Source organism: Papio anubis, chromosome 1 (assembly GCF_008728515.1).
Source record: "Papio anubis isolate 15944 chromosome 1, Panubis1.0, whole genome shotgun sequence".
Classification (NCBI taxonomy): Eukaryota; Metazoa; Chordata; class Mammalia; order Primates; family Cercopithecidae; genus Papio; species Papio anubis.
This window is the reverse complement of record NC_044976.1, coordinates 202,281,443-202,293,084: the sequence shown is the minus strand read 5'-3', so window position 1 is coordinate 202,293,084 and position 11,642 is coordinate 202,281,443. Positions and strand designations below refer to the sequence as shown.

General features: G+C 40.8%; 1 long non-coding RNA gene across 2 annotated transcripts; it reads right to left on the bottom strand.

Moving 5' to 3' along the window:
* Positions 1 to 1,400: 1,400 nt before the first annotated feature.
* On the bottom strand, positions 1,401 to 10,683 carry LOC103880731. 2 transcript variants are annotated; one of them, XR_002519044.2, is made up of 4 exons: positions 9,550 to 10,683; positions 9,224 to 9,303; positions 9,084 to 9,126; positions 1,401 to 1,597 (listed from the first exon to the last, which is right to left on the bottom strand). It is a non-coding gene; the product is annotated as an uncharacterized LOC103880731 (long non-coding RNA). The 2 variants fall into 2 exon arrangements; XR_002519045.2 differs by lacking the exon at positions 9,084 to 9,126.
* Positions 10,684 to 11,642: the final 959 nt, after the last annotated feature.

Here is an 11,642-nt window from a genome sequence, read left to right as displayed (position 1 = left end):
CCCAGGAGCTCGAGACTGCAGTGAACCATGATTGCACCACTGCAGTCCAATCTAGGTGACAGAGTGAGACCCTGTCTCAAAAAAAAAAAAAAAAAAAAAAAAAACTGTATGAGGCTGTGTTGTGCATTTTCTGGCCTTAAAACGATTGACAGAGCTAATAATGGCAACTATTTTAAAAGCCTCATTTATGGTGCCTAATTATGGTGCCTAACTCTGCATCTCAAGTATGTTAGCCTCTATTAATCAATTGCATGTTTTTGTTGATATCCAAGGAAAGCAACACTGGATTTTGTAATCAGGATGCTCTTGCCAGATGTCCTTGGACACATGTGGTCAACAGAGAAAGACTGAGCTCTAGGAAGATGAGGAAAGCCTGAAACTGGAGAGTCAATGACAATATTGTGTAATTAGTGGTTTCCAAATTTATTGCACTTGGAAACTCTTATTTATCATGAGGAAAACGATAATGCATTTTCACATGATGTCAGTTGAAATTGTACTTGAGAGGCTGTATCATGTAAAGTGGTTCCCAAAATGTTGTCCTTGAAACAGCAGTGTCAGCATCACCTGGGAACTTGTTAGAAATGCAAATATTCAGACTTTACCTCAGACCTACTGCATTAGAAATTCTAAGAGTGAGGTCCAGCAATCTGTTTTAATAAGCCCTCCAGGTGGTTCTAGTGCAGGCCGAAATTGGGGAAACACTGGTATAGTGGCTAATATGGTGCTATGGGTTGAATATGTCCTCCAAAACTGATGTGGAAACTTAATGTCCAATATGTTAGTATCGAGAGGTGGGGTCTTTAAGAAGTGATTAGATCTCAAGGGCTCTGTCCTCATGAATCGATTAAGCCATTCATGGATTAATGGGTTAATGGATTAATGGATTATCATGGGAGGGGAACTGGTGTCTTTAGAAGAGGAGAATGGGAAACCTGAGCTAGCACATTTGCACACCTTCAACATGTGATACCCTGCACTGCCTTGGGACCTTGTAAAGTCCCCACCAGGAATAAGGCTCTCACCAGATGTGGCTCCTTGACCTTGGACTTCTCAGCCTCCAAAACTATAAGAAACTTGAATTTAAGCTCAATTTGAGGAAGAGAAAATTGAGTAAGACACGTGGACTGTGAAGATGCCTAAATTTAAATCCCAACTCCACCAACTCACCAACTGGTGACTGAAGCATGCCTCAGTTTCCTCACCTAAAAAACTTTAATAGTATGGACAATACGGTTGTGATAAATTCACATTAAACAGTGCCTGCCACATGATAAATATCCAATAAATATAGGTCACTATGAATCTTTCAGTATTAGAACAATGCTTGCAAGCCTACTGGTTTGAAAATACTTTTTGCTATCCCTGTATCTTGGGATCTGCTCCGGGAATCCTCAAGGTGAGTGTCATAGCAGAGTACATTGAGTTGCCAAGAAAGTGGCAGGACTGTCTAGACTGTCGGGCAAGGTTAGCATGTTGTAGGGCAGCCAGGAAAGCACAGCCAGTATTGGGACGAAGTTGGTATTGCAGCTGGGCTCTCCGGGAGCAGATGCTGAAGTGGAGTTACAGGTGCAAGATGTTTATTAGAGACCAACACCTGTGAAGAGAAGGGGGCGGAAGCAGGAGTGAATAGAGGAAGATGTTGAACTGTGTGATACAGACCCAGTGAATCTTTGGCTGATTTGGTGGGAAGCTCTGGAGCTACGATTGCTCATCAGAATGTGCCCTGGTTGGCCAAATAGTCCCACTGGAAGGTCATGGACCTTGGACCAGGTGGCCTCTGTGGCACAGGCAGATCCTGAAGAAGCTGGCAGCAGAGCAGCACATTCTTCCTTTAAGGAGGATCAGGGCAGCCCACTCCCTGCTTACCACAGTCAGTAGCAGGAGATTCAAAGTAAAGGGAGAGACAAATTGAGAACTAGATAGGCAATTCATTAAACTGTAGATCTCAGTGAAGCACTTCGCTCTGCTTTTTAGCTACTATAGCATACACAGACCGTTATAGTTCTGGGTGCTACACTTAAGGGAGTTGATATTCTAAAACCATGACATTTGCCTTATTTTATACCTAGGACTCTTGAGACACGTGAGATGTTGCATTGTTAAAGTGAGTTTTTATGGCAGTGATTCTCAACAATGGGGCACGCACACTTACAGAAGAGCATTTCAGAAGGTGAGGGGCACCTGTGCTGTTTGCTCAGATGATCCTAATATGCCTGCCAAAGCATACCACTCCCCAAGGGAATTCCAGGTCTAAAGGAACTTAAAACTATACCATATAAGTGGAGGGAATTTAATATTTAGCCTGCAAAAGAAAAGAAACTGGATTTTGGATGAAATAGATATGTTAGTGAGACTTCTCAGAATTAAGTAATATATGGATGTTTCATAAAAGAAGAACAGTCAAAGCTGAGATTGCCTGAGATTAATTGCACCATAATATTAGCAAAATACATAAAACATAAAGCCAAGCATACATTTGCAAAGCAAAAATAAAATATTTATTAATTAAATACAAAAAAGCCAATAAAAATGCATAGCATTAATTTAACATGGTGGCTGATTCTGCTTTGATGGAACTAAATAACAGTATGAATATGGTACTGATGCTATAAAGCTATTGTTTTTAGAGTTGGCATGCCACCATATGCCATGAGATCACTTAATTTTGCCATCACTTCCTTCTATTCAAACTACTACTTAAATTATAGGCTGGTATATAGTTTAAATCATTTAATTATATAGCGTGAGGCAATGCCATCTGGCATTTATTCAGCTCAAATGCATCACTTCTGAATTAAGCCTGTTCTGTTCTCTTCTCCTTTCCCCAAGTATAAGACATTGTTTGATTCTTTGCTCACAAACATCCCTTTTTTTTTTGGATAGCTATTCTTTCCCAACTCCTGTGTGCCAATGAGCAGCAAAGCATAGTACCTTAGCCTCCAAAAGAGTCCCCACGTGACCTAGAATTGCCGAACAGAACACTCATTCCCTCTGGTCGTGTAAGTGGGCAAGTGACTCCAGCAGGTGCAATTAGATCCCTTCCCTGGTACTATATACTTGGCTACTGAAAGAATGTAGCTCTTTCTTTCCTCTAAGGTTGTTTCACATGGGTGTTATAAACCCTGTGCTCTAATGTGGCCATCCCCACCACACCTCACCCTCAACCCACTCCCACCTCCGGAGGAGGAAGCCTGTTAGTGTGATCCACACACAGCAAGCAGTGTAACTGAGAGATGAACCGTCTCAGTGACATCAACTGGGTCTTAAGGTGAGCGCCACCCTTGGCCTGCGAAGACAGGGGAGCCAATAAATATTCTTATTTAGCTTCAGCTTGTGAGCATAGGCAAGTCCGAGTAGCCTTGTAAGCTCATTTTCTACCAGTTTTCAGTAGCTTCACAAGAGCTAGCTTTGCAGGCCTGCGTGAGCTCCACAGAAGAACTGAACGACACTGGCTGCTGCGCCCCAGAGGCTGTCTCTTTCCAGAAATGCCAAGTTCTTGAGCGAGGAGCTTCCACCGTTACAGCACCACATAGATGTCTTCTATCAAAATGTGGCACACTGCCAGGCGCGGTGGCGCATACCTGTAATCCCAACACTTTGGGAGGCCGAGGCGGGCGGATCACCTGAGGTCGGGAGTTCTAGACCTGCCGGATCAGCATGGAGAAACCCTGTCTCTACTAAAAATAAAAAATAAAAAAAATTAGCTGGCCATTGTGGTGCATGCCTGCAATGCCAGCTACTCAGAAGGGTGAGGCAGGAGAATCGCTTGAACCTGGGAGGCAGAGGCTGCAGTGAGCCGAGACTGGACCATCGCACTCCAGCCTGGGCAACAAGAGCGAAACTCCGTCTCAAAAAAAATAAAATTAAATTAAATTTTAAAAAATGTCGCGCATTATAGATGTGGAGTCCCTGCATGGTGCGGGCATTCTCCCACTGCCTGGCCCTGGCACATCCCTCATCAGGTTAAAGAAAGTCTGGGAGACTGTGTGTACTCTGCTACTTCTGGCTTGAAAGATTTTTCCTCAATTAACCACATTTGATCTTTGCAGGACACAGGGCTTGTGGTGTAGGTGTCCCTGTCTCTTTTGCAAAGCAGCTAGTTTGGATTCGGTTTTTATGATCAGCAATGGAGTCCTGACAAATTTAGCCCACAGTAATAAGGCCAGCCCTATTCAGCACCACTGCAGTCACAGACCCAAATGCAAAGCCAAGCACTGAAAACTGAATGGTAGCACTTGCGGTTAACAGGACTGTTCAGATTGTCCAGATACGCATACCACACAGGTATAGGTCAGATTACCATGCTTCGAAAGTGCATGCACATGCAGGCACATGCAGATGCCCACACAATCCTTCAAGAGAACTCAGAGCCCTACAACTGTAAATGTGAGCCCAGTTTGAGAAACGCTTGAGCTAAGTGACTAAGAACATGCTGTGCCTGGAGTTCTGATGGTAATCCTTTCGTGTTCATCCCAATGACAAAATCACAACTTTCCATGAAGCTATATTCTATTTTTCTTAGCTCTTTCTGAAGTATAAAAGCTCCAGTTTTAGTTAATAACTTAGTTAAGGAGAATTCTGGTCATATCAAACTCGACATTTTTCAGAAATTCAGTTCATGAAGTTGTAAAGTTATTTGCAACTGTGAGGATATTTGGATTGAGAAAAATATGACCTCTGTTTTTTTTTTTTTCTTCAAGAGCAAGAGGACACACTTACGTTCCTAAAGAAATCTCTTTGTGTTATAATTTCAGAATTTTTAAAGATGGCTCAGGAAGTATATGGTGGTAGGGGTGGAGGAGCTTTCTAAGAATATACCACAGGTTTAAGTCAGGGTTATGGTAGACTGGCAGAAAATTAATAATTTGGAGCTTTTCCTCAGATATAACCTTAAAGTCAATTTGGGGGATTCTAAGTTAGCACAAGTGTGCCTTTAATATTAGCCTTAAATCTAAAGTTCAGTTATTTGTGGTTATAAGATATTTCAAAGTAGAGACTTTACAAGAGTGAAAACTATTAACCCAGTTCACCTTGGCCCAGTTCTAACTTGGGTATATATTTGATAGGAAGCAGGATAATGTAGTAGCAATAAATACAGCTTGGGGCTAGAAGACCATAATTCTAGTTCTGTTCTGCCCCTCATATGGCCATGGATGAGTTAGTTAACTCTAAGTAGGTGATTTCAAAGTGGGGGCATGCGTGTGTTTGAGATGACCCACTGGGGTAAGGAAGAGGAATACCAGAATTTCTAGTTCTGCCTATTTTCATTAAACCATTTAAAAAATTTGAGCATGTGGGCCGGGCGCGGTGGCTCACACCTGTAATCCCAGCACTTTGGGAGGTTGAGGCAGGAGGATCATGAGGTCAGGAGATCGAGACCATCCTGACTAACACAGTGAAACCCCGTCTCCACTAAAAAATACAAAAAAATTAGCCAGGCGTGGTGGTGGGCTCCTGTAGTCCCAGCTACTTGGGAGGCTGAGGCAGGAGAATGGCATGAACCCGGGAGGTGGAGCTTGCAGTGAGCCGAGATCGCACCACTGCACTCCAGACTGGGCCACAGAGCGAGACTCCATCTCAAAAAAAAAAAAAAAAATTGAGCATGTATTGTTTTACAAGGTACATTAAACTTTAATAAATAGTACATAATTACAATTCATAAACAGATATACACACATTTTTATTGAGTATAAATGAAAACATATTTAGAGACTATAGTCCTACACTTTGGTTTCTTTATAAATTAAAGGTGTTGTACTGGGGTTCTCAATGTTTGAAAAATACACACACACACACACACACACACATTTTTGTATATTACATTTATAGGTTCTATTTATATATTCTACTCCTTTAATCAGCAAGAGCATTCTCTGGCTTCCCTAAGGGTTCCATGGTTATAATAAAATAATGTACTCCATAATTGAGTTTACTTTATGGTTTACCCCCAACAAGGTTCTCTCCATTAAAAGGCGATTTAGTTGCTGATTTTGTAGCTTAGAAACTGGGTAACTTTGAGATGAAGCTGTCAACAGTGAAATTTAAAAGAAATGAATGAAACATCGTTACATTTGATCTGTGTTTGCTCACCTGAGAGGCTAGAACCCTGTGCTTCTTTCCATGTGTCTGACCTTTAAGGATTTAAGTAGTTTGAAAAAGTGGTTTACAAATTATAAAAGTTGCTGTCCTGGGGTTTTAGCTAAGTCTAGGCTTAAGAGAATATGTTCACTCTTTTGTAATATTTATCAATTCTGGCTCATGACTGAATTCTATGACTTCCTGTGCTTTGAAGACTTTAAAACTTGATGGAAAACCCTAATGGTCCAGGTTTGTATCTTCGCCTGATAAGAGAGGCCTTATGCAATAGACTACTTAGAAACAATAAAATTCACTTAGCCAAACACCCAGTAAACTCCAGATGGGGTTAAGGTTTCAGTGAAGGCATAAAATTACTAGTCTTTGGCTATGTAAAACGATTTTCAAACTCAAAAAAAAAAAAAAAAAAAATACTCTGACAAATCCAATAGGAAAATAGGCAAAACACAAATAACTCTCAAAAATGTACTAGTAAGTAGTATTTATAGGAAATATGAGCAACTTCAACCTCTTTAGTCATTAAAGAAATAAGTTAAAATGAGGTGCTGTGTTTGTCTATGTAAGTGGCTAATTAAAAAATAAAACTTGGCCGGGAGCGGTGGCTCACTCCTGTAACACCAGCACTTTGGGAGGCCGAGGCAGGTGGATTATGAGGTCAGGAGTTCAAGACCAGCCTGGCCAAGGTGGTGAAACCCCGTCTCTACTAAAAATACAAAAAAATTAGCCAGGCATGGTGACAGGCGCCTGTAATCCCAGCTACTCAGGAGGCTGAGGCAGAGAATCGCTTGAACCTGGGAGGCGGAGGTTGCAGTGAGCTGAGATCGTACCACTGCACTCCAGCCTGGGCGACAGAGCAAGACTCCATCTCAAAATAAATAAATAATACTTTAACCAATTATACAAGCTGATAAAGAAAGGAAGTGAAAGCTGCCTACGACTGTATTTCAGGGAAAAGAATCTTTGCTATATTGTTAATGTTCCCCAGCGACAGCTTAGCCACACCTATCAAAACTTTTATGAATACATCTTTGATTCAGCTATTTTACCTGTTAAGATTTCATCTAAACAAAAACATCATAATGTGCTCGGAAATTTATCTACAAGTATGTTTATGCCAATACTTTGAATAAAATCAGTTGTCATTCATTCCGTGCTTACCATGTGCCAAGTGTTATGCTAAAGTTGTAACATACATTATCTCATTTCAGCCTTGTAAAAACCTCATGAGGCACTCTCTTTATAATTTTCATTAGTGAAGAAGAGTTGGCTGGGCACAGTGGCTCACGCCTGTAATACCAGCACTTTGAGAGGCCGAGGCGGGCAAATCACCTGAGGTCAGGAGTTCGAGACCAGTCTGGCCAACACGGTGAAACCCCATCTCTACTAAAAATACAAAAATTAGCCAGATGTGGTGGTGGGCACCTGTAATCCCAGCTACTTAGGAGGCTGAGACAGGAGAATCACTTCAACCCGGGAGGTGGAGGTTGCAGTGAGCTGAGATCACACCACTGCACTCTAGCATGGGGGACAAGAGTGAAATTCCATCTCAAAACAAAAAAAACAAAGAAGACTACTTAGGCTTAGCCATTAGGTGAGTTACTCACAAATGCACAATTAGTAAGTTACAGATCCAAGCCATCTATCCACAGAACCTGACATAACAGCAAAAAGAAAAGGAAAAAACAACTACATAAACAAGAAGTTTTTAAAGTCAGTTATAGCATACAGATGATTGTGAAAGCATTTACTAGTGGTAATGCAAAACAATAATTAAGAACATTGGAAAAAATATTTCTAATGTATTTACTAAGTGAAAAAAGACGAAAAATAATACATACTTTGTTATCTTAGTATTGATAAAATACAGAATAAAATGTTAATAGAATCTGGCTTTAGATATGGCTATATAGGATTGTTACAGATACTTCTCTATCCTTTACATTTTCTGCAATTATATGTATTACTGTTACTAAAAATAAAATAAATGAATTAGTGAATAAAATGAAAGAATCATGTATGTCCATAGCCTTGCTCCTGACATATGTTCTGAAGTGGCATGTACATATTTTACATATGAATGTAAATATGTAGAATCCTGAAGTCCAATATATTCATCCATCTTTTCTCCATATTTTCCTGTACCTCTCTTATTAATATTCAAACATGTATATATTTTAAAAATCTATTATAAATATTTTATCATTTAAGAAGAAACATATAAACACATTAAAATTCAAAATTCAACAGAAGGGTGCAAAATAAGAAATAAACTGCCCCCTCAATCTCACTCCAGAACACCCATCCCAAAAGGCCACCATCCCTGACCCTTTCTGTTTTCGGTTCTCTGGTGATTTTACCTCCAAAGCTCAGAGAATACGCTCATGTGTCTCTTAAGCAATTTGCCACCTTCAGACAGCTGATAATTCTTTTGATTCTCCAGTGTGATGGATAAGGAAAATAGCTGATACAAAGTATTGTATTGTTTGTAATCTTAGTTTTCATAAAATATACAACCAAAATGTTAGTTAAGACCTGTCTCTGGCTGAGAGATTATAGGGAGTTTTTATGGTTTTCTTTGTTTATTTCTCTATATTTCAAGTTTTCTACAATCATCCAGTCCAGACAGTTTTATAGGTAGATTTCCAATTTTAAAAACTATAGTTGGTAATGAAATTGTGAATGTCTTCTTCCAAACTTTATAAGCTGAATTGTGAAAAAAATATATATCTATCTGGAGACAAAACTGCTACAAGTCAAATTAGCAATAGACAAACACAATTCTTGTAGGAGAATTCAACATATCAATGACATCAAGTAGACTTTTTAAAGAAAAATGCTGATCACTTTGACATACTATTATGACATTGATTAGACATGTTTGGATAAGAGCCAACATATTTAACAACAGACGAGCACTGGCTATTCAGCACAGAAGCCAGTCCAATTAGCATGATGCCCACTTTGAACAATCAGGACATACTCACCAGATGGGTTAGTCTGAGTTCTGGCTTGAGTCTGGTCATAGGGCTAGAAATGGTGAAAGGAGGTGGAGATACTGCTTAGGGGGATCATCACCCGTCTCTGGGGAGGCCATTATGGGTTCTCCAGGTCAGGGGAGACTCACCTCATCAGAGAGGGGATGGAAAGCTGCTCCAATTCATAAAGAGGACTTGGCCTAATTGAGAATTTCAGGAAGTGTAGAGACTAGAGTGAAGTAATCAGAATAAATACCATTTAAATGCCATGTTGTAAAAACTCAAAGTTAGTGCAAAAAGATCCATAATGAACAAAATATCAACATTTTAAATAAAGACATGAAACCACAGGCCAAGTTTACTTACAGAGGATATGACATAAGAATCCTAAATAAGATACTATGGACTTCTATTGGGGGTAGGATGGGAGGGAAGTGTAGTTTTGAGGCTTTCTGCCATCCTTTTTTACCCTTACCTTTTAAAAGAACTGTAGATTCCTGAGGAAAGGCTAAGGGGTTGAATCCTAGGCAGTCTTATCTCCCTCAGTCTCCCATTCCTATGGAAACCAATGCCAAGGGCTCCTGTGGTCTGTGATGTAGGCACCACAATCGCACTCAGCCAGGTGACCCGCCCCTGCTGCACGCAAGGAGTGATCTCCTACCCTGGGCTGGGCCATTCCAGAAGCCTTAACTAGAATGAACAGAATTTGTCCCGTACTGGGGACTAAAGGTGAAAATGCAGGTGACATTAACCAAATGTCAGGAAGTATGGCTATAAGGAACAGACTTGATTGGGGAATGTCCACACCAAAGATCAACAAGAGAAGGCACAAGATCTCCCCTTCTGTCATCATTCCTCAGTGAGGTGTGCAAGGTCCAGAGGGCTAAATGACTGAGATGCTGTGCCCAGGGGAAGACTTCCTCTCCCCATCAGCTACTCTATCTTTTTATAGTGTAGGCATGAGAGTGGTTGTAAATGGAGAACATGTTTACTACCAGAGTTAGACACTAAGCTGTCTGAGTTTTGAAGCTAGGTCTTCGGGGAGTGGTCAACTGCAGGCACCTCGTGGTTTCAAGTTATGGGGAAAGACAGTAGTACCCAGACCTTGAGTTTGAATTCTGGCCACAGTCCATCCCAGGATGGAAGAGGTATCTTCAGCTCTGACTGGTTCACAGCCTGACAATCTGGGATTTCAATCATCATTCACTGGATAATCTTGCTGGTTTCTAGTAATCAGCTTTCTTTCCCAAAATCATCTTATTTGCATTTACCTGTTTCTCTTTTCTGATAAGACTGCTGTGGTCTGAATGTTTGTGTCCCACCTCCAACTTCTGCAAAATTCCTATGCTGAAACAAGGTGGTGGTGTTAGAAGACAGGGCTTCTGGGAGACGATGAAGTCATGAGGGGCCCACTTTCATGAATGGGATTCAGGCCCTCATGAAAGAGGCCCAGAGAGTTGCCTTGCCCTTTCCGCCATGTGAGATTAAAGTGAGAAGATCATCATGTATGAGGAAGTGGTCTTCTCCAGACACTCAATCTGCCAGTGCCTTGATCTTAGACTTTCAGCCTCTAGAACTATAAGAAGTAAATTCTAGGGATTTTTGTTTTGGTTTGGTTTGGTTTTGAGATGGAGTTTCATTCTTGTCGCCCAGGCTGGAGTGCAGTGGTGTGATCTCGGCTCACTGCAACCTCCACCTCCTGGGTTCAAGTGATTATCCTGCCTCAGTCTCTCAAGTAGTTGGGAATACAGGAACCCACCACCATGCCTGGCTAATTTTTTGTATTTTTAGTAGACACAGGATTTTGCCCTGTTGGGCAGGCTGGTCTTAAACTCCTGACCTCAGGTGATCTGCCCACCTCAGCCTCCCAAATTGCTGAGATTACTGGTGTGAGCCACCGTGCCCTGCCTTGTTTTGGTTTTGTAGAGATGGGATCTCACTGTATTGCCCAGGCTGGTCTCAAACTCCTGGCCTCAAGCAATCCTCCCACATCAGCCTCTGAAAGTATTGGGATTAAATGTGTAAACCACTACACCAGACCCGTTCTTTATAAACTATCCAGTCCAAGGTATTTTATTATAACAACCTGAATGGACTAAGACAGACTTTAAACAACATAGCTTTATACGTGGAAAATGCTGAGTACTGTCTAAAAATATTGATATCTTTATATTATTATAATTCTGATAATAATGTCTTATTTCTGTCAGATTTTATTGCATTGACTAGAAATTCCAGAACAATGTTAAAGAATACTGGTAAAAAAGAGTATCATTGTTTTGTTTCCAATTTAAACTGGAATGCTCTAGCTTTTACTTTTGTTTTTGTTTATTATTATTATTATTATTTTAAATGGAGTCTTACTGTGTTGCTCAGGCTGAGTGCAGTGGTGCAATCTCAGCTCACTGCAACCTCCGCCTCCCAGGTTCAAGCAATTCTCTTGCCTCAGCCTCCTGAGTAGCTGGGATTACAGGCGTGTGCCACCACCCGACTAATTTTTGTATTTTTTAGTGGAGATGGGGTTTCACCATGTTGACCAGGCTGGACTCAATCTCCTGACCTCGGGTC